Source organism: Hemicordylus capensis, chromosome 3 (assembly GCF_027244095.1).
Source record: "Hemicordylus capensis ecotype Gifberg chromosome 3, rHemCap1.1.pri, whole genome shotgun sequence".
Taxonomy (NCBI): Eukaryota; Metazoa; Chordata; class Lepidosauria; order Squamata; family Cordylidae; genus Hemicordylus; species Hemicordylus capensis.
This window is the reverse complement of record NC_069659.1, coordinates 347,619,894-347,643,904: the sequence shown is the minus strand read 5'-3', so window position 1 is coordinate 347,643,904 and position 24,011 is coordinate 347,619,894. Positions and strand designations below refer to the sequence as shown.

The following is a 24,011-nucleotide window of genomic DNA, read 5'->3' as shown; positions in this document are numbered from 1 at the left end:
GGTTGTGAGACCTTTGGAAACTGGCAGCCATTACTAATTGTTTTCCTGTGCAAACTGTTTTGAGAACTTTTGTTGAAAAACAGTATATAAATACCTGTAGTAGTAGTAGTAGTAGTAGTAGCAGCAGCAGCAGCAGCAGAGTAGATGGCTGAGGATAAAAAGGGCCAGAGGCAGAAAGTGTGGCTGAGGATGTGTTGCTGGTCAAAGGCAAGGCAAGGCAAGGCAGTCTGTATAGCATCTCAGGAAGAGCTGCTCAGACTGAGGAACCCTGTTTAGAACAACTGTGATATGGAGTCAGCCAAGTCCCGACTGCATTGTTCCTAACTGCAAGGCCCCGGAGCAGTGTCCTGTCCCCTCTAACCGGGATTCCCAGATGTTGTTGACTACAACTCCCAGAATCCCCAAGCAAAAGCCATTGAAGCTGGGGAATCTGGGAGTTGTAGTCAACAACATCTGGGAATCCCGGTTGGAGGGAACACTGCCCCGGAGCCATTGGTGGCTCTCATCAACTTATCTCATCTTAAGTGCAGCTCCCTAATTATTTATTAGGCCTGTACTCTGCTACAGAGTAGGGCCCCCTAGCACTAGAGGTGACCATTCCCATCCTGCAATGTTGCCTTTTGTCCAGTACCCATAGGGCTTCTTTAAGATAGCCCTATGGTAGCCCTGTCTCCAACCTGCCCTTTTGGGGCAAGGTGATGGAGCATGTAGTGGCGTCCCAGCTCAGAGGGTTATGGATGATATGGATTATCTGGACCCTTTTCAATCTGGCTTCCGCCCCGGATATGGGACTGAAACTGCCTTGGTCGCTCTAGTGGATGACCTACGCCGGGAACTAGACAGGGGGAGTACGTCCCTATTGGTTCTGCTGGACCTCTCAGCGGCTTTTGATACCATCGACCATGGTATCTTTCTGGACCACGTCTCGAGTGTGGGAATCGGAGGTACAGTGTTGGAGTGGCTCCGGTCCTTCCTTGGGGGGAGGGTCCAGAAGGTGGTGCTGGGGGACTACTGCTCGGCTCCGTGGCCATTGGCCTGTGGGGTCCCGCAGGGTTCGGTTTTGTCCCCCATGCTGTTTAACATCTACATGAAACCACTGGGAGAGGTCATCCAGGGATTTGGACTGAGCTGTCAGAAATATGCAGATGACACTCAGCTCTGTCTCTCCTTGTCACCGGATCCTAGGGAGGCAGTGGATGTCCTGAATCGGGGGCTGGAGGCTATTATGGGTTGGATGTGGGCTAATAAACTGAGATTGAATCCGGGCAAGACGGAAGTAATGTTAGTCAGTAGGAGAGCCAATTGGGATGAGGAGATTTTACCGGTTCTGGATGGGGTTGCACTCCCCTTGAAGGAGCAAGTACGCAGCTTGGGGGTATTACTGGACCCGGCTCTGCTTTCGGAAGCTCAGGTGGAGGCGGTGGCCAGGGGTGCCTTTGCATGGCTTCGGCTAGTGCGCCAGCTGCGTCCCTTTCTCGAGAAGGCAGATCTGGCTGCAGTTACCCATGCCTTAGTCACGTCACGGCTGGAAACTGCAGCTAGTGCAAAATGCAGCAGCCAGGGTTTTGTCTGGAGCTGCCAGGTGGGAGCATATCACTCCCCTTTTGAAAGAGCTGCACTGGCTACCACTGTGTTTCCAGCTCCAATTCAAGGTGCTGGTTTTGACCTTTAAAGCTCTTAACGGTTTGGGACTGGGGTATTTGAGAGACCGCCTGCTCCCAAGGGTTGCTGCCCGCTTGACGAGGTCATCTGGGGGGCTCTGCTCTGGGTGCCAACAAGGAAGGAAGCTTGGTTGTCGTGCACGCAGGACAGGGCCTTCTCTGTTGCTGCCCCGAGACTTTGTTATGCTCTCCCAGTGGCTATTCGCTCCTTGGTCTCCATCATGGCTTTTAGAAAACATGTGAAGACTTGGCTTTTTACTCAGGCTTTTATGCGATTGTCTCCATTGCTGCTTCTTTGTATATTGTATCGTATTTTCATGTATGTATTTTAAATGTTTTAATATTTTAGCATATTTTAATTGTGTAATTTTTATAGTCTTGTTTTAATTTTTTCTATGTGAAACACCTTGTGATTATTTGAATGAAAGGTGGTATATACATTTAACAATAAATAAAATAAAAGATAAACCAAGCCCTCTCAAGCCCCAGTACCATCTCAGAAGGCATGCACAGTGCACTTCCCCCATAGAGTTCTATGGGAAATACTCTGGGGAGGATGATGCTTCCCAGCTCTCCATGCCTGATGCACACCTTCCAAAATGGCACTGGGGCTTGACCAGGCTTGGTTGCTCTTAAAGGGCCCCTCCCCAGCTCTGACAAAACTGCATGGAGGCCAGTGTAATAAATGGCTCTTACACAGAAGGGTTTTTTTTTGGGGGGGGGTGCCAAAGTGGCCTTCACTTGAACAATAGGGAAGATCATTGCCCTATTAGCTCCTCAGGTCACCTGGGCTGAAGAGTTGCATTACCGGCTACAGCCATTATAACAAGGATGCTGCAGCACAGCAGAGATCAGGGTGGTAACTTCTTTGTCTGGGAGCTGGCCTAATGGGAAGGGAATAGGACACCCAAGCCCTGCTTCTAGAGTCCCCTGTTGGAGAATCTTGGTGCCAAACAGCTTGCCACACTGGATAGGTGCTGATGCCAGCCACATGTATGGCACCTAATGCTGCAGTCTTAAGTATTGTGGATCTCAAATCTTGGCAGCTCGTTCCCCTGACCCACTGCAAGTACATCACCCAGCTGTTTCTGCAGCACTGGGAGACAATCCAGCAGATGTGGGAAGTCAGGTGACCTGTAGGCTCCAATAGCAAGCCACCTCTCACTACATAATTGTCTCAGCACTCAGCCTGAACATCTTGTTGCGAGGAGTTGGCCAGAAGCCTGTCATGACTGTTGGCTTCATGTAGACATTCCTTAAGTGGTGTAAAATGTTATCTAAATTGATTTTGCTGGCAAGGGATAGGGTGGAGTAGGGAAGAATAACTGACATATTGTTACCCACTTAAAGATGGGATGGGCTACATAATAAAAGACAGTCAAGAATGATATGAAAACATTATGAAGTAGGAATGAATAAGTTTTAAAAGAGAGAACAGATTTTCGTGTTGCTCAGTTAACTCAGATGTTTTTACCTGTTTTCTGACAGAGCTTTTTCTAGATTCCTAATCTCCCTAGTTGTAGGGATGTGCATGGAAAAGTCCGGCACTCCCTTTCTGGAGCACCGAACCTATTTGAACCAGGTTTGAGCAAGCTCCATGGGTGGTGGAGGGTGCCTTAAAAAACCAGGTAAGGTGCTTCTTTCCTGCCCCCCCCCCACCGCCGCTTTCACCTCGCTGGCACTCAATTTTGAAAGAGATGTGCTGGGCTGCAGCGTTCCTTCCTGCAGCCCCAATCGGCATTGGCACACACTTGGCCGGGGTGCATGTGTGCTGGCCATTTGCATGGCCAGCATACCATGTAAATGGCCGGTGCACATGCACTCCGGTCATGTGCGTGCTGACACCAATCAGGGCTGCAGGGAGGAATGCGTCTCTTTCAAAATTGAGTGCTGGAGAGGGGAAAGCAGCAGGGAGGGGGCGGACAGGTAAGAAGTGCCTTACCTGCTCGCTTAAAGGCACCCCTCATGTCACACTAGGGAGTGCATGAACTGTTCGTGCCCATCCCTACCTGGTTGGCTTGCAAATAAATAAGTCACAATAAAGCTGCACTATTAGCTCACAGAATCGCCAGAAACAAAGAGAAGCAAAAGTCAGGCACCGACCACCTCTCTCAATTGCATTCCACAGATCTGGGTGAGCAAAACTGTTTTCAACTGCCTATGAAATGAGAGGAGGGAGAGGACATTGCGAATCTCCACTGGTGGGAGGGCATTCCGTCATCTGGGGCCAGTACCTGAGAAGGCTCTACGTTGCATGCAAGGCAGCTCTAAGTTCATTGGCATATAAAGCAGAGCAGTGGGGCGGGCATGTGTGTGCAGCATCACCTTGCAAAAGGCATTCCTCCAGGGAGCTGGGACCCAAACTGCTTAGGATTTCAAAGGGCAGAGCTTGCACTTATTGATTGATTGATTGATTGTTGAATTTAGAATGACTTAGAATGACGATGACAATGAGACTACAACTATTCAGTGGTGGCTGGTCCAGGCGCCGCCGGGGGCATGGTGGTGGGAGGCACCTTTAAGGGTAAATTAATAGATACTTACCTCCCATACTGTTGTGCCTGAAAGCTCTTTTCAGCAGCGGCACACTGGAGGATCAGCTCCACACCTACTCATTTACCCTTTAAGGTGTCTCCTGCTGCCACCAACCGCCACTGCTACTGCTTCTACTGCTATTATATTCTATGAATATTTATATACCACTCTTCAACCACAGTTCTCAAAGTGGTTTACAAAGAAAAATAAATAATCCAGAAATAAGATAGTCCCTTGTCCCCACTGGCCCTTTCCAACCCCAACACAGCATCCCTCCAGTAGCTAAAGGGCTCGCAATCTAAAAAGAAACGTCAGGTAGACACCAGCAGCAGTCACTGGAGGGATGCTGTGCTGGGGCTGGATAAGGATAGTTGCTCTCCCCCTGCTAAATATAAGAGAATCGCCACTTTAAAAGACATCCCTGCACCTGAAAGCAGATAGGAAACCAGTGCAGGTTCTTCAAAACCAGAGCAATATGATCATTCCATGCAACACCTGACCACAGTCTAGATGCCCAACAGGAGTGTCACAATGTTGGAGCGGACCTTGGGACAAGAAGTGAAGATGGCTCCTCCAGCTGTGCCTTTCCTTCAGAAGAACCATAAGGGGGATATGGTGAAAAACAAAGCATTTTGGGCAAGCCATTTCTCTTGCTCCTATGCAGATAATGCCGCACACTCCCCACACATGCAGACACTTTCACACATACACACTTGTGCATGTGCATTTCCCTGGCTCAACGTAAAATCCTCTGGCTCAACATGAGACATAAAAACTGACTACAATCTGTCCCTCAGCCAGAAGACCTCTCTCCTGCAGGGGCCCAAGAACATCCCCCCCCCACTGCTCTGCTTTATATGTGTAGAGTTGTCTTGCACGCAGGACAGAGCCTTCTCAGGTACTGGCCCCTTGGGGAAATAGAACAGCCTGGATAATTTGGGTGTGTTGCTTGCTTGCTTGCTTGCTTTGGGGGCAGTTACCAGAAAATCAAGAGGCAAAGGGGCTTCCCGCACTTTGGGCTGATGGGAACTGCCACTGGATCTTGGGGCTTACAGTGAAGAACACTAGTCATAACCTGCTCAGTTTAAAAACCTCCTCAAATCCTTGTGAGGCTTGACAGTCAGAGGTTGAGGTATACAGGTCAGCTGTCTTTGCTTAGTTGAAACATATTCTAATTTTTACTTGGATTGGATTTAACAAAAGCAGAAATGTTAGCTTTGGTGTTTGAAGTCCACAGTTTTTCAAGGAAGACACAAAGCATGTTTAACTCCCTGTAGTTCAGTTGCCAAGCAAACGAGAAGCTAAGATTCTCACTGAGCTCATGAAAATCCTGTAGGGGAAGAATGGCAGTTCAGCCCCCCAAATAGCAGAGCAAAACCGGTTTGGTGAGAAAGCAGCAAAGCAAGAGGTGTTGAGACAGTTCTCTAGTATTGAATAATTATAAGGATTTATTGAAAGAAAATGTTACAAACCAATGTGAAAAAGCCTGCAGCTTAATTTCAGCTGTAGCTCGTGGCTAGAGAGACCAAAACAGCCATCTCTGGAGAGAAAAAATGGAGACTAACACCTGAAGAACAAAGAGTCCAGCACTTTTATCCATGACCCTAACCCCCCACTAGTGGTCACTATGAGGCATTGCAGCTGAGAGCTGATGCTGCCAGGCAAGATCCTAGCTCCAACAAAACCATCTACCAAGAAGAGAGAACCAAACTCAGAGTGAATTTTATAATTGTCTCAAACTTTTTTAGTAGTGGGTTATCTTTTGTAGCTAAATTACTGATAGGTTTGCAGAAACCCCAAAGACATTTCAGTAATCTATTTTACAGAAACCAGAAAAATGCAGAGCTTTTAATCAAAATCTAACCACAATTAGCCTGGCACAATTCCCAGATTAACAGTTGCTTCCCCTTTACCTTGAGTACTGTCTCTGACATGTCCATCCTACGTTTTAACATTGTGTACAATCTTATTCATTCATTCATTCATTCATTCATTCATTCAATATATACACTGCCCTTCCTAAAGTGGCTCAAGTGAGGACACCATGCAAATGGCCTCCTCACATGAGCAGAGTCCGCCACCATGTCGCCACCATGTGGACAGCTTGCTAACAAGGCATCACATACACTTGATGCTGAACTGGTTTGCCTGAACCATGTTTGATTCAGTTCAGTCCACAATCGAACCACCAAACCAGCCTGATATCAGGCAAACCGGCTTGACATTGAATGGTCTGTGCAAAACCCTTCTCGGGTTGCTTTACATTAAAATAAAACAAGGAAAATCAGAAAATATTTGAATCAAATTAAAACTCATTAAAATTAAAATTAATCTTCCATTTTGCATTCAGCTCCAGCCAACTTACTTATATTATCCTAATGCAAAGCACAAGACTGCACAGTTCAAAGGAAGCTTAAACTGGACAATAGATGACTGGGCCAGGACTGTGCACTAAACCAAAATTCTGCACCAAAGTAACCCATATTTTGTGCAGGGGCGGAGCCACCATTGGGCAGCCCCAGTTAGGAGAGAGATCGGTCCCTGCTCCATTGGCTCAAAGCAGGGTGGGCCGATCTCCTTTCCAAATGGGGCTACGCAGCCTTGTTTGGAAGGGAAACCATGCCTGCCGTGTCTGACGTCAGATGCGGGGGCATGGCTAACCAGGCACGTCTGACGTCAGACGCGGGGGGCGGGGCCAGAGGGCCGCTGCCGCCAGCCTGGCTCCGTTCCTGATTTTGTGATCACACAGACTGGATTCTGCAACCGGTAAACATTATGCAAATTAAGCAAATGGGCATAATTTGTGAAGAAGGCAAAAAACTAAGTCGAACACCCAATGCTCAAGGGGAATCTTCCTCAGCAACTCCATGAGCGGCTGAGATTTCAGCAGACATTTCCACACACCTTCAAGCATATTTCCGGAATTATCTGAGGAGTGTTTAGGGTTGTCAACATTTTTCCTAGTCCCTGCTCCTCTACGTTTAGTAGTAGCCTGATCTGCAGAAACTTTAACCTATTGGTTTCTGCAGATTGGGTTAAAGGCACAGGAGCAGGCCAGGCAGTTTTTCTGGCCAGTTAGCCACCTCATAAGCTTGATTTTTTTTAAGGGCCCGTGAAATTAAATTCTACCGTCAACATCATATTTCAAAGTTTGCTTCTTTGCTTCCGGAGAATCACAGAGTACATACATACCTCACTGCTGCCAACAAGCTTTGATCCCATAACATGTGTCCCAGAAAAGGTGCAGGGGCAGCCCAAGGAATCGCAGTGCCTGAGGCAAGCTGCCAAATGCTGTCTTGCCCCATGTCCCTGGTTGGGGCCATCCCCCTTTCAAAACTGACCCTTGCAAGCTTTGCATAGGTGGGAAGAAAACAAGGTTGCCAGAAGCCTCCTCGTTTCTCGTGGAGCTTCTTACAAGCTTTGCAAAGGGCGTGAGGATAGGCACAAAGCTTGCAAGGAGCAGATTACTTCCAGAGTGCTGCTCTGATTGTAGCAGCAGGGAGGATTTTGCCGCCCTGCTGGTGCCCCAATAATCTTCCACCTAAGACAATGGCCTCACCTTGCCTCATGAAAGGGCCGCCCCTGCAAAGGCAATGCTTTGCTGTGTGGCAACAATTGAACACCAACAGCCAGGACAAATGTCCTATTTAACCAATGGGTAAGATTCGATCAGGAGTCCAGGAGCATCAAGAGTTCATTTTCAAGTTTGCAAGACTTCCAAGTGAAACCTTGCGTGCCCTGGGTTGGTCTTTGTTCAGGGCCCTCCACCACCTTTGGGGAAAGTGCAAACAGATTTGTTTAGTGCACAAGGAAACCACCTCAGATTAAACAATAAACAGAGAAGAGGAAAATGAAAATAAAAGCGGCTTGCCCCGGCAGAGAGGGTGTTATTTGGGAGAGCTGTCAAAGCTCTCACTCCCAAGGCGCCTCTGTTTCTCATCGGCCTGATGGAAGCTGACGTTGTGTGAACCCTGCCGAACAAACCCAAATTATTTTAATTTTGAAATCCAAACAGCCCCAATTATATCATTTCCCTTGTGTGGAGCTGAAGGAGCCAGGTAATCCTCCTCTCCCTTCATTTCTTTTCTATCGGGATCAACATCTCTGAATGGAGCACAAAAAATGGGGGTGGGGAGGGTCGTAACATTGGCAAGTCCAGGAAACCCATCTAGGAATTAACTCACAAAGTGCTGCAGGATTAGAACTTGAGCAAATGCTTGCAGGGCATATCTAATTTGAAGTGTTTTCATTCCTAAGGAGTAAATCCAAAATGTTCTTTTCGACTGGCAAACTAGCCAGTCAGGATTTGCAGAGGTGTTATTTCACTTTATTTACCTTGACACTTTGTTGGATCTTGCTTGCTGTTTGGAAACTGAGACAGTCGGGGTTCCCAAACAGGGAAGCAGGTTTCCTTCATGAAGTGTGTGAAGTTGCTAGAATCAAATACACAGAGTTCCCACAACTAGGGATGTGCACGAATCCATTTCTTTCAGTTTGATTTGTAACCGAATTGAATCACCCCCATTTGTTTGGGGTCTGAATCTTCCCTCCCCATCACCCCAGATTCCATTTGTACCTGAATTCTCCGAATCTGAATCGATTTGGGGCAAAAAAAAGTGTTCTGGGGGCAAAAGAATGGGGTGGGTGGTAGTGCCCAATGGGTGGAAGCTACCACCCACATTTCAAAGAAATTGGGCAAAGGGGTGATTTTAAAAGAATTTTTGGTGTGTCTTTAAGCTTTTCCTCATAGGGAATAATGGGGATGTCAGCAGCATTATCGCTCCATGTGTGGAACACCAGGTGGCCCAGAGAGGGTTGTAGTAGGTGGTAGTGCCCAATGCATGCAAGGAAGCTACCACCCATATTTCAAAGAAATTAGGCAAAGAGGTAATTTTTAAAATAATTTTGTAGTTAACACCTCTTTAAGCTTCTCCCCATAGGGAATAATGGGGATTTCATCAGCCTTAGTTATAACCCCCCGGGAGAGGGCACCAGGGTGATCCAGAGCAGGTTGTGGTACATGGCAGTGCCCAATGGGTGCAAAGAAGCCACTCATATTTCAAAGAAATTGGTGAAAGGGGTGATTTTAAATTTTTTTCTGAAGTTTGCGCATCTCATTTCCTACCAGAGAATCAACTCTCAGAACACCTCAGACTTTGAAATCAACAAAACCCAGGGCCCCATGGGCTTGTCGTTCTGGGGGTGGTTGGCACCCTGTGTGAGCAACACTGCAGCCTACTCTGGGCCACCCTGGTCCCCACCCCCAACCCTGTGGAGTTATGGGGCAGCTGAAATTCCCCATTATTCCCTATGGGGGGAAAGCTTAAAGATGTGCAAACTTCAGGGGAAAAAATTAAAAATCACCCCTTTCACCAATTTCTTTGAAACATGGGTGGTAGCAGGCACCCATTGGGGCACTACCACCTGACCCACTCTTCTGCCCCCAAACCCCTTTTCTCCCCAAATCTGCCACAAAGAAATGCCAACTTAAAAAAAATTAAAACAACCCTTTGCCCAATTCCTTTGAAATAAGGGTGGTAGCTTCCTTGCACCCATTGGGCACTACCACCCAACATACTTTCGCCACAAAATGGAGGTCAGAATCTCCGAATTTTTCAGGTCAGAATCTAAGGTGATTTGTTTTGTATCTGAATCTGGGCAATTGAGCACAGGGGTGATTTGTTCTGCCTACAAATCACCCGAATCAGTCAGATTCGGGTACAAATCATTTTGTACCTGAATCGATTCCCACACCCCTACCGGCACTGCATCCATATCAAGAAAAGCTGCACAATTTGCATGGAGCTGTGGGTTTTTCCTTCTGAGCATGGAACACAAAACATCTTGGCATGAAGGCTAGATCAAAACTTTGTTAGTTTTCATCACTCCGTTCATTTTGCCCACTTAAGAAAATCAACACTGATCTTTTGACCTTCTTCCATTCGCCAAATCACTTCAGCTTTTTAAAGCAATGGCCTTTAAACTTTCCAGACCCAGGATGCACCTTTAACCCCAACCTACAACATGGGACCGATTTCTAAGGGTTTTTTTTACCCCACACATTATTTTTACTTGAACTGAGCAAAAACGACTTACCTCGTCTTGTGTTGTTTTTATGAGTGTTGAAAAGTGTTTCCTATTTGATGTAATTTTTAATAGTCGTGAACAGATTTAAGTCCCTTCTATGATACTCTTCTTGGGGCTTTCTCCTCCTCCTCCTTTTCCCTAACTAACAATTGACTTCATTTGGCCTCATTGCCCTTTGATTGAATTGGCTGAAGCAATTCATGTGGTTTTGCTATTGATGTCTCAGTACTGCATCTGACATTACATTAAAGACATCCTTAAACAAAGAGAGAGAGAGAGGGGGGGCGGGTGGGGGGTGGGGGGGGTAGGGGGGCCACAGTCAATCAGATAACGTGGTGTGGGCAAATGCTGAGGAAAGTGAGGAGAAGGAAGGAAAACAGCACCAAGAAAAAAAGGGAACAAAAAGGCACTGAATGGCATCAATGCACCATGGCACAAATATCAAAAGGAAGTGAGTATTTGAGGGGGGAACTTGTTTATCTAGTGCAGCCTTTATGTATATACTTACAGCTCATCTGGCGGTGACTCGGGAACAGGCCTTCTCTGTAGTCACTCCTAGGCTATGAAATGCACCCCCGATAGATGTTCGTGGTTTAACATCCTTACCAGCCTTTAAAAGACACATGTTTTTAGCCAGGCTTTTAGTAATCTTTGAATGTTTTAAATTGTTTTATATTGTATTAACAGTTTGTCTTATTTTGTTTTTGTTGTGTTTATTTTTGTGAAATGCCTAGAGCCTCTGGAGTCAGGCAGTATATAAATTTAACAACAACAACAACAACAACAACAACAACAACAACAACAACATAATAATAATAATAATAATAATAATAATAATAATAATAATAATAATACAAACTGATAGGCATTTAGCGCACAATAACTGGATCTGACAGAAATCGAGAAGAATCAGGTTCTGATAATTGATACTGCAATCCCAGGGGATAGACGAGTCAGCAAAAAACAATTGGAGAAAATAACTAAATACAAGGACATTCAGATTGAAATTGAGTGGCTCTGGAAAAAGAAAACAGTAGTGGTGCCAATAGTTGTTGGTGCCCTTGGTGCTGTACAAAAAGAACATGAACACCATCTTGACACCTTGGGCATTGATAAAATCACAACACATCAACTACAGAAGGCCACACTACTCAGGACAGCACAAATACTACAATGCTATCTTTAATTTTTCTTTGGTTGTCCTAGAAACTCTTTTCTTTGGTTACCCTTGGAAAGGGCCCAATAATTAAAATACCAAATCCAGTCAATAACATCTGGTAGACCCTGTGTAAATAGCATCATCATCATCATCATCATCATCATCATCATAATCGGCATTAATAGTGAAAAGAGGGAAAATAACAAAAACAGATGGAATAGAACTGCCCAATGGAAGCAAGATCAAGAACCTGGAAGAGAAAGAACCTTACAAATACTTGGGCATTCTCCAGGCTGATAACATTGCACACACTGAAGCTAAAAGAAAAATTGGAAGTGAATACATCAAGAGAGTTAGAAAAATCCTCAAGTCCAAACTCAATGGCGGGAACACCATACAAGCCATAAACACCTGGGCTATACCTGTTATCAGATACACTGCAAGAATAATAGACTGGACCCAGGCAGAGCTAGAGACGCTAGATCGTAAGACCAGGAAAATCATGACCATCAACCATGCTCTGCACCCCCACAGTGATGTAGATAGGCTCTACCTCCCTCGCAGCTCAGGTGGAAGAGGAATGCTGCAAATCCATCAAACAGTAGAGGAGGAGAAAAGAGGCCTTGAAGAATATATCAAGGACAGTGAAGAAGATGCACTTCAAATGGTCAAGAACGAGAAACTATTCAACACCAATGAAACAAAGCAGGCCTACAAGAAAGAACAAGTCAAGAACCGAGCAGAAACATGGAGAAATAAGCCCCTGCATGGTCAATATTTGCACAATATAAGTGGAAAATCAGACATCACCAAGACCTGGCAATGGCTTAAGAATAGCAACTTGAAGAAAGAAACAGAGGGTTTAATACTGGCTGCACAAGAACAGGCACTAAGAACAAATGCAATAAGAGCAAAAGTAGAAAAATCCACAACAAATAGCAAGTGCTGCCTTTGTAAAGAAGCAGATGAAACCATGGACCACCTAATCAGCTGTTGTACAAAGATCGCACAGACTGACTACAAACAAAGGCATGACAAAGTAGCAGGGATGATACACTGGAACATTTGCAAAAAATACAAGCTACCTGTAGCCAATCATTGGTGGGACCATAAAATTGAAAAAGTTGTAGAAAATGAAGATGTAAAAATATTATGGGAATTCCGACTACAAACAGACAAACATCTGCCACACAATACACCAGATATAACTGTAGTCGAGAAGAAAGAAAAACAAGTGAAAATAATCAACATAGCAATACCAGGGGATAGCAGAATAGAAGAAAAAGAAATAGAAAAAATCACCAAATACAAAGATCTACAAATTGAACTTGAAAGGCTGTGGCAGAAAAAGACCAAAATAATCCCAGTGGTCATTGGCGCCCTGGGTGCAGTTCCAAAAGACCTTGAAGAGCACCTCAACACCATAGGGGCCACAGAAATCACCATCAGCCAATTACAAAAAGCAGCTTTACTGGGAACAGCCTATATTCTGCAAGGGTATCTGTGACAATAAAATTCAGCCATCCCTGGTCCTTGGGAAGGACTCGATGTCTGAATAAAACAAACCAGTCAATAACACCTGTCTGACTGTGTAAACTAATAATAATAATAATAATAATAATAATAATAATAATAATAATACTCGATGTCTGGATAAAACAAACCAGTCAATAACACCTGTCTGAATGTGTAAACAAGATAATAATAATAATAAATAATGATGATAACAGCCTATTTTCTGCAATGATATTTATAATAATAACAGCAACAATATTGATAATAAAATTCAGCCATCCCAGGTCCTTGGGAAGGACTTGATGTCTGGATAAAACCAATCAGTCAATAACACCTGTCTGACTGTGTGACAACAACAATAAAATTATTATTATTATTTCTTGTTTACACAGTCAGACAGGTGTTATTGACTGGTTTGTTTTATCCAGACATCAAGTTCTTCCCAAGGACCTGGGATGGCTGAATTTTATTATCAATATTGTTGCTGTTATTATTATAGATATCGTCGCAGAATACAGGCTGTTCCCAGTAAAGTTGCTTTTTGTAATTGGCTGATGGTGATTTCTGTGACCCCTATGGTGTTGAGGTGCTCTTCAAGGTCTTTTGGAACTGAACCCGGGATTGATGATGATGATGATGATGATGATGATCAAAAACGTGCCTCCTTTCTTCCATTCTTTCTTGATTTCTTTGGTCTTCCCTTCTCTCTCTCTCTCCCTCTCCTTCCCCTGCCCCAGCTTCCCCTCTGCCCCTAGTTTCTCTCTAGGTCCACCTTTCTCCTGCCTTCCCCAAAAGATTACTGTGAGTTGATTTTATTCACCTGCCATATGTCACGTTGTGACACAGTTCTGGGTCGCAACCCACCAGCTGAAGGTATGCCAAAGGCATGCAAGACTGCCGTGATGTGATGATGTAACCATATGGCAGTGGATGTGATTGGCTAATCGTTTCCAGTACTCTCTCCTCCAAAGGACACCGGCCCTTCAAAGGCTTTGCCTCCCTATGATTCCACCCAGACAGAAAATGATTGGAGCCAGCAATTAGGAAGGAGCACAAGACCAAATGGAACAAGCACAGCTCTCTTCCTTCTCTCTTTCCCAGTCCCCCCACTCTGGCATCGTCCTCTCCTCAGGGTCTTGCAGTTAAAGCTGGCCTGTCCACTTTCCGGATCTAGTTACTTCGAGTGTCGGGATTTCCTCAGTTCTGTTTCACTTCACTGTGTCTGGCCTTTGGCTTCCCATGTGCTTTCATTCTTTCTGCCAAGGTCTCCAGTCTATTGCTCCACCTCAGACTACAGGCTGGGGTCCCCTTGCTGGTTCTCATTTAATCCTTGCCCCTGCTTCCTTCCACCAATCAAAGGTCTTTGTTAAAAGCATTACTTTTCACTCACCAGCTTCCTTCCTGGTAGAAGGCATTCTTGTTACACAGCACTGTGTGGTTTGGCTATTATGTCGGCCTAAGAGAGGTAGAGTCCCCCTGTCTCTCTCACATTTCAGCTTCACCTCACAACACAGCCTCTGTTCTTTTCCTGATTGAGTTTTCCTCATGGGCACTGAACTGCTTCTCCTTTCAGTTGTAAGCTCCCTCCTTGCTTGGAACAGACTCCAAATAAGTAGGGTGTCTAAGAGTACGTGCACTCATTTGATACACAGCTTATAACCAACTGTGCATTTGATTTTCACACCAGTAGAGACACATGGCAGTCTTGTCCTCTACAGAAGTCTCATGCCGAATTCAGACCTAACAGGAAAACGGAGGTCCTTTCACCTGTTTCCTAACTTGCGCATCCGAATTTGGGGAATTTGGAGTTTGTGGGGGGAAGGGACGCGTGGTTTCCCTCCCCAAACTTCAATCTGAACCTTCAGTTCAGAGTGGAGTTTGGGCGCTGCGAACTCAGTTTCTGCGAGCTTACATCTGAACATCATTTACATCTGAACGCCGGCACTGCAGTTTGGGTCCAACGGGACCTAAGTCGAGGGAGGAAGCTCCTCCCTCACTCCAGCCCGATTGGCTGTGCGGGCTGTCCTTCTGTCAAGAAGGGAGCCCACATAGCCAGCTTCCCCGCCTCTCTGAAGTCTCTCTGATTGCAGACAAGCACTTCTCCCCAATGTCCAAAAGCAGACGGGAGAGTGGAGGGAGGGGGGCGCAGAACCGTGGGTCCAGCGGACCCGCAGTTCCACATTACGTTTGAACAGGGTCTCAGTGTCACTGACAGCCATGTAAATATACCCATTTTCCTGTGTGAAATGCTTTACAGCCTTGACCCTCATATATAAAGCTGACTCTTCTTGTTTGCCCTAATTCTGCTCAGCAGAGTGAGAAGCCCTTGAGCACGTGCAGATATCCTTTCTCTCAGGTGGAAAATTTCCCCCCTAAAAGGATGGTCCAAAGGATGTGATGACTTTCCAGGTGTGCTGTGGAATCCGTTGTCCAGCACCTCACCCTAAGGCTGCCTAACTGAATTGGTGGCTGCAGAAATGCTGAGTCAAACAGCAGGCACTCACCCACAGAGAGGGCGGGTTCAGAGCTCTTTGTGGGACTGACTGGTTGACCTGCCCAATAGTGAGGAGGCAAAGCATGCTTGTCCAGTCTCACACAATGCATCCTGCGGAATGGTGGCAGCCTCCTCTACAGTCCTTTTAAAAATGTGCAGAGCTGTATGTGGTGGCTAAGTGCATATTTGTATTCAATAGCCTAGGCAGCTATGCCACACTAGGCGTGCAGACACTGGCTGACATCCTGACTAACAAAATGTGCGTGTTCTCAGAATCTGCAGGGGCGAGCCAGATGGGCTCCTAGCAGCGAGCACGAATGGTCCCTTTGCTAAGCAGGTTTTGCCTTGGTTTGCATTTGGATGGGAGACTGCAGGCTCTTCTCTCACACAGCCTAACCTAGGCTAGGGAAGCCCCGCTGCAGTTAGGCTGTGTGTGAGAACCACCGGGATCGAGCCCAATCCCGGCGGGGCAGTGCGCCTGGCCTGGCTGTTAGCTGAGGTTAAGAGATCCAGTGCTGCCTTAACCCGGGCTACCTGCACGTGTGTGAGCACTGCACGATACACACAATGCATTGGAGGTTCTCCCCAAGAGACGGGAGGAGCTCTAAGTGCCTGTCTCTCTGTGTGTGGCTGGGCTGGAAACAGCCCAGTGTCGCACAGTGCATTCATCCCAGACTCTGGGGCTGCCTGCTGTGCCATGCAGAGCTGCTCATCTGGGAGTGTGGTTTGCACTCCTGAAACAATTACTCGTCTGCAGTTTACCCAGCCTCCCCCATGCCTGCCACCCCGCCTGCCCGGCCGTGCCAACGGCCGCTGCATGTGAGCACTGTCTGCTGTAAGATCCTCCCCTTAGGGGATGGGGCCGCAGCTCAGTGGTAGAGCATCTGCTTTGCAGGCAGAAGGTCTCAGGTTCAGTCCTCAGCATGTCCATGGAGAGCTGGGAGGGACTCCTGCCTGAAATCTTGGAAAGTCAGTGCCGACAGGACTCAGCTAGGTGGACCAATGGTCTGACTCGGTATAAAGCAGCTTCCTATGTCCCTATAACACCACTCTTCCCCCTGCGTGCATACTGCGGTGTAAGAGCTCTTAGAGTCTGGATCGCTCCCTGCACTCCATAAGGGCTCTGCAAGATTGGAAACCCGTCACTGGCCCAGCGTGCTGTGCTTCTGACCTTGCAGCGCCCTGCTGGCATGCCGGAAACGCTCCAGACTCTTCAAAGCGGTTCCCACCACAGCATGTGGAAAGAGGAAGCTGTGTGAGGGCTCCGGCCATAGCCCTGCGGTCCCTGAAAACATGCATGCTTTATGAGTCAGGATCTCAGCCACTCGTTTCATGGCGGAGGATACACATGTGCATTCTAAGAGCTCACACTCGAACTGGGCAGGATCCAGACCAAGTTTGTGATGATGAAATCCCATTGGCTGACACAATGAGGAAAATTACTCCAAGTAGTCCCATTGAAATTAAACAGACAAGTTAGGCATTGCTTCTTTTAATTCCAATGAGACTACTCGGAAGAATTTCCCTCATGGTGTCTGCCATTGAAATCAATGGGACTTAAGTTAGTCGTGACTAACTAGTCCCATTGATTTCAATGGGGCTGAGTCACAACTAATGTAGTCTGGATTCTGCCTATTAACAGCACTTCAGAGCTCAGCTTCATTCCCCACCCCCCGGCTTTATATCCTTCAATTCTGGAAACTGAATTCCAGTTTCCATGCTAGGAATCATCAGGAAGGGGACTGAAAATAAAAATGCTAATATTATAATGCCCTTATACAAATCTGTGGTGCAGCCACATCTGGAGTACTGTGTACAGCTTTGGTCACCGTATCATAAGAAGGATATTGTAGAACTGGAAAAGGTGCAGAAGAGGGCAACCAAGATGATCAGGGGCCTAGAGCACCTTCCTTATGAGGCAAGGCTAGAGCAACTGGGGCTCTTTACCTTGGAAAAGAGGTGACTAAGGGGAGACATGATTGAGGTGTATAAAATTATGCATGGAGTGGAGAGGGTGGACAGAGAGAAACTTTTTTGCATCTCTCACAACACTAGAACCAGGGGGGTCACCCCATGGAACTGAAGGTCAGGAAATTTAGGACTGACAAGAGGAAGTACTTTTTCACACAGTGCATAATTAATCTATAGAATCCTTTGCAGGGGATGTGGTGATGGACACCAGCTTGGATGGCTTTAAAGGGGGCTTAGACAGATTCATGGTGGACAGGTCTATCAGTGGCTACCAGTCTGATGGCTGTGGTCCATCTCCAGCCTCAGAGATATGATGCCTCTCAATACCAGTTGCAGGGGAGCAACAGCAGGAAAGAGGGCATGCACAAACCTCTTGCCTGTGGGCTCCCCAGAGGCATCTGGTGGGCCACTGTGAGCAACAGGATGCTGGACTAGATGGGCCTTGTGCCTGATCCAGCAGGGCTGTTCTTATGTTCTGATGTAAAGCGGACCTAGTCAGACCAATAAAGTTCTAACTCAACAACTATACCCTCACAACAACCTTGCAAGGCAGGCCACCATTGTTATCATCGTCATCGTCGTTGTCATCTCCATTTCAAAGAGGATGAAACTGAGGCTGAGGGAGATACCTGTCCAGCATAATGAGTCTATAATAGCAGCAGCAGATCTTGAACCCAGGGCTCATAGACCCTAGTCCAGCTCTCTGCCCACTGGACCACGCTGTCTCTTCTTTCAGCATGGCAGTTCTGCATCGCATTCTTTCCTCTTTATCAAGTTACCGGGGGTGTGGGGGAGTAGGTGTCATGTGAGATCCTTGCATTTCATTCACTAAAAAGCAAGGGAGCAATTTTTTCTCTCATTAAAGGAAATGGGGTGGGGGCATCTTTCTCAGAAGCTAATGAATTGCTCTTGGTTTCCCTTGCAGCTGTTCTGGCTTCCAACCGAGAACATGGTGATTTGCAAGCCGAAGGCCTCTCTCTAGCTTTGGGCCAATGAAAAAGTGAGAAAGACACCACATGTTTCCAGAGGGGAAAACACCGAGACCCCCTTCCCAGCATCCCTGCTCTAGAAATGGAGGAGAAAACGTCTGTGAGAAAAAGCCCGGTTGTTTTTCTTGGAACAAAGTGAAAACCCTCAGATAGGGGTAAAATCCTGATTCCACGAGAAAATGAAGTGGTGTAGATTTCATTCGGGTCTGGTGGATGGTTTATTTCCCTCAAACGAGAGACCTCACATAAATCACTAGACTCTCCAAGGACTTTTCAAACTGGTGATGTAAAACAGAACCTCCAGTGTCCGCAGCCTCGTCACTGTCTGCGGAGAGTGTGGCAGAAGAGCGTCCTCCTCAGCCTGAACTCCAAATCCCCTCCAGTTAACTCTTTTCCTTTCCTTTTGCAGGGCTTTTCCTCAGTCTGGCAGAACCGTCACCTTAAGAATATCAGAAGAGCTCAGCTGCAGGAGTTCTAAACTTGGGGGGTCCCCCAGTGTCGGACTACAACTCCCATAACCCCCAGCTGCAATGGTCTTGGATGGGGTGATGGGAGTTGTAGTCAACAGCATCTGGAAATCCCTGATACAGGGAACACTGCCTGGGAACCTATGTTTGAGAACCCCAGACATGCTAGGTTCCATCTAATCCAGAATCCTGCTTCCCGGAATGGTCAAGCACACATGGATGGGGCTATGGACCTTGACATCTTCTTTCCATGCACACACAGGTCCTAGGATCAGTCCCTGGCTACATCTCCAGGTAGGACTGTCCAAAATTCCTTCCTGAAGCCTTGGAGAGCTGCTGCCAGACACAGCAGGCAGTATTGAGCTAGATGGACCAATGCTCTGACTCAGTAGATGGCAACTTTCTATCTTCCTATGTTGCCATGTCTTGTACAAACTGGAGAATGGCAAGCCATTGACCTCACTGGAGCTGAGTTGTCAAAGCATGTGGGGAGGTATTTGCTTGTGTTTTGATAATTAGCTCTTTCTTTAAACAATTTAGCATGGCAGCATCACAACAACTCTGCCTCATAACTCAAGTTGAGAATTAATGACTTCCACAAGGCTGCCTACCTAAGGAGCTACATGACAGCAGGAACGTGAACTAGCCAGGATTTCACTGGCCTGACCAGCATTTTATCAACTTGTCTAGTTGCCAGAATTCAGTGTGGCAAAGTCAGGGGGAGTAAACCAAGAGGCCCATTCTTGCCATTTGTATTCAAGGTCTTGGCCTTTAAAGCAATACACGGCTTGGGGCCGGGGGGGTGGGGCGGTACCTGTTGGACCACATTCACCCATATGAACCAGCCAGGGCCCTCCGCTCATCATCTCAGGCACGGCTCATGGCCTCACCACTAACAGAGATCTGTATGGCAGGGACTAGAGACGGGGCCTTTTCGGTTCTGGCCCCTTGGCTTTGGAATGCCCTCCCTGAATAGCTTCACCATGCTCCCTCCTGCAGTTGTTTTTTTAAAAAAAACAAACAATTAAAAACACATCTTTTTACAGAGGCCTTTTAAATGTTTTATCTGCTGCTCACATGTGGTAGTTTCTTTAGTTTTTATAGTTCTCAGTTTTTAGCTTTTCATTAATAACTTAATTTGAAACTTTTTTTAAAAAAAATGTAATTTTAAATGTGGTTTCAGCCTGTTTTTTAAAACTTCATTAGTCTTTTTTTTTACATTGTATCTATTTTGTTAATGTTGTCAGCCTCCCTTAGCAGTAGTGTACTGGAGAGGTGAGGTATAAATATTTTAAATAAATAAATGTATGCAAAGATGGTAATAATTCATGCTTGTGCACTAAAGTGTTACATACATGCGGGTGGCTGGATAGCTATTACAGTGTGAAAGCTGTCCATTGTGAATCCATTTCATGTACACTGCCCCATAACATGAAGGTCTGCATGTAAAGAAGAGGATTGTGGAGGCATATTTATTTATTTATTTATTTATTTATTTATCAATCATCTTTTTATATCACCTGATATGTATATCTCCAGGAGGTGTACAAAATTTAAAATATTTAAAAGTCACACATTAAAATACATGGCAATAAAAACAATAGAATAAAATTACTAAAACAAGTTTTTTAAAATTATTAAAAGGATACCATTTTTCAGGGTCCATTGGGCAAGACTACACAGATGTGTGTGTTTGATCTTAGGTACCATGCTGATGAGTCAGCCACCCCAGAGTAAATCCCAAGACTCTGCCTCCCCGCCAATGGAGTGATTGCGTGGCATCTCATAAGAAAGCTCCTTTCTCTGCAAAATCCCTATCACTCAGTAAGATCATCAGGAGAGGTCTGTCTTCCGGTGCCACCAGTTCACCTAATGACAACTTGGGATCGGGCCTTCTCATTTGTTGCCCCTAGGTTGTGGAATGCACTCCCTGTGGATATAACAAGTTTATCATCTTTGGAGACCTATGAGAGAGCCACAAAGACCCTTTTTTCCCCCCAGCCTTGCTTTTCATAATATTTAAGTCAGGGATTCTCAGACACTGAGGCTGAAAGCTAAGTGATTATCACTAGCTCAGCTATGGTGGGGAAAATGGTTTTTACTTGCAATTTTATTAGTAATTGTTAAACTATTGAGAGCCAGAAGACCTTGTCAATCTATTGCACATCACCCAGAGACACTAAATCCCAATCTACTTTCTGTCTGCCCTGCTACAGAGGAATAATCCAATAGGGTCTAAGATTAGAGGAGGTGATGGCTCCACCCACCTCATCCTCACTACCTGGTGCCCCTGAATGCAATGTAGCAGCAAGGGCATGGACTGAAAATTACACCAGCGTAGAGACCAAACATCCCCGCTTCAATGCGCTCTGCTTCAGTGGGCAAGGAAATCTCCTGAATCCGGCATTGAGGCGATTGTGCCCTAAAAGGGAGTTTGCAGCTGTGGCGTATTTTCTCGGTTATGCTTTGTGCAATTGTGAAAAATCTCCATAATGAGAACATACCAAAGACATGATGAAATGTCTATAAAATAAAGTATAGGGTGAAACATTTTACTTTTGAGGTTTTTTTAAATGTAAATCTTAGATCTTACTGATGAATTTTAAGGCATTCATGTTAATTATCAATGTATGAAATTCAATATGCTTAACCCTATTTTTGCCTTTAAGCTGCTTACATCCAATAGCATCTATTGTCTGCACACATGAAGTTGCATTAAAATGAGTCAGAACATTGTGGCCACCTTCAGAGGTAATGCAGAACTGTGGGTCTGATTGACCCACAGTTCAGTGCCGCCTCCTCTCCACTCTCCTGTCTGCATTCAGATGAAACGGGGAGCTACCTCTCTGCAGTCTCACTGACTGCAAAGAGGAGGAGGAACTGGCTGTGTGGGCTTCCTTGTTTCATGAAGGACAGCCCACACAACCAATAGTAGCCGGAGCAAGGGAGGAGCTTCCTCCCAAATACAGTTGCTGAGTGGGGGAACTGTTGTGCCAGTGTTCAGACATAACGCTGGCACAACAAAACAAGAGTTGGAGTCAGCGAAACCTTGCGCAAACTGAAGGTGCACTTTACAGTTCGGGGAGAGACTGGAGATGAAGGGACCTCCGGTTTTGTGTTATATGTGAATGTGATTCATGTAAACTCGTAAACTCTTTCAGGTAGTGAAATCCAAAATGGATTGTGAGGAGCTCCAAAAGGATCTCTCCAAACTAGGTCAGTGGATGATGAAATTACAAATGTGGTTCAGTGTTGGCAAGTGTAAAGTGATGCAAATTGGGACAAAACCCCCCAACTTCACATATATGCTGATGGGATCTGAGCTGTCGGTGACTGACCAGGAGAGGGACCTTGGGGTCTTGGTGGACAGCTCGTTGAAAGTGTTGACTCAGTGTGCGGCAGATGTGAAAAAGACCAATTCCATGCTAGGGATCATTAGGAAGTGGATTGAAAATAAAACTGCTAATATTATAATGCCCTTATACAAAACTGTGGTGTGGCCACAACTGGAGTACTGCGTACAACTGGTCACCACATCTTAAAAAGGACATGGTAAAACTGGAAAAGGTGCAGAAGAGGGCAACCAAGATGATCAGGAACCTAGAGCACCTTTCTTATGAGGCAAGGCTACAACACCTGGGGCATTTTAGTTTAGAAAAAAGATGACTGCGGGGAGACATGATAGAGGTCTATAAAATCATGCACGGTGTGGAGAAAGTGGATAGAGAGAAGTTCTTCTCCCTCTCACAGAATACTAGAACTAGGGGTCATCCCATGAAATTGATTGCCAGGAAATCTAGGACCAACAAACAGAAGTAGGGTTGTGCGTTTTGTTTTGTTTTCTGTTTTGTTTTTGGCCCGAATCCGAAACACCCCCGTTTTGTTCTTTGTTCGAAATCACATCCCTAAACAGAAGTACTTTTTCACACAACGCATAATCAACTTGTGGAATTCTCTGCCACAAGATGTGATGACAGCCAGCAACCTGGATGGCTTTAAGAAGGGTTTGGATAACTTCATGGAGGAGAGGTCTATCAATGGCTACTAGTTGGAGGGCTATAGGCCACCTCCAGCCTCTAAGCAGGATACCTCTGAGTAACAGTTGCAGGGGAGTAACAGCAGGAGAGAGAACAGGCCCTCAACTCCTGCCTGTGGCTTCAGGGGCGTAATTATAATAGGGCAAGGGGAGACAGTTGTCTGGGGGGCCACTGCCTCAAGGCCCCCCCCCCAGAGACAAGTCACATGACTTCTCCCACCTGCCTGCCCAGGCTTCATTCATTATTAATTAAATTGGTTCTTTTTTGACCTCTTCCTAGTCAATCCTTAATTTCTGGGTTGCTTTTCTCAGAAACAAGCCTGGAAACAACAGCTCTTCTCAGAGCAACCCCACCCCCAAATAGTATATCTTACAGTACTCCCATGGTCTCTCATCCAAACACATACCAGGCACTGATATGGTATGGTAGCAAAGAGGCCAATTAACGTTTGTGACCACAAGACCAGCTCTCCCGGTGGGCTTCAGCCCAAAGACAGGGTTAGCTCTCCCCCAAGTGCTGCTGCTGCCCCCTCCACCAAGTGCTGCTTGATGAGTGTCCAAAGTAAGAAAGTAAAGTAAGGGTAAGAAAGTAAGAAAACTAAAGTATGAAAAGTGGGCTTGGGTGGTGGTAAGAAAAGTGGGCTGGGTGTGGTGGTAATTATGAAGATGAATGTGGCTGTTGTGTTGCTTACATGAAAAAGTCTCTCTGTAGGCTGGTCATTGCATTGGACTGTGCTGAGCATTATCGTGACTCTGCTCTAAAGAGTTCCAGGGAGGGGGCCCACTCCATCCCATGGACTTTCTTCTTTTTCTCCATCACATCTTGGATGATATTTTTTTCTGTCTTCCCTCCCCTTCCCCCCACCCCTCTTGTATTAGGAGAGGAAGGCAGTGACAGGGGGTTCCATTTTAAAATCTCATCTCTGGGCCCATTCCAACATTGCTATGCCCCTGTGTGGCTTCCAGCGGCATCTGGTGGGCCACTGTGTGAAACAGGATGCTGGACTAGATGGGCATTCTTGGGCCTGATCCAGCAGGGCTGTTCTTATGTATCTCAGTCAGCACTGTCTATGCAATAGCTTTCAGGCAAAGATATT

The 24,011-nt window shown here is 46.0% G+C and overlaps 1 long non-coding RNA gene across 1 annotated transcript; it reads right to left on the bottom strand.

The window, feature by feature from the left end:
• Window positions 1-5,694: 5,694 nt before the first annotated feature.
• LOC128351585 (uncharacterized) lies at window positions 5,695-23,879 on the bottom strand. Its single transcript, XR_008319893.1, has 3 exons — window positions 23,607-23,879; window positions 10,792-10,893; window positions 5,695-7,967 (listed from the first exon to the last, which is right to left on the bottom strand). It is a non-coding gene; the product is annotated as an uncharacterized LOC128351585 (long non-coding RNA).
• Between the last annotated feature and the right edge of the window lie 132 nt (window positions 23,880-24,011).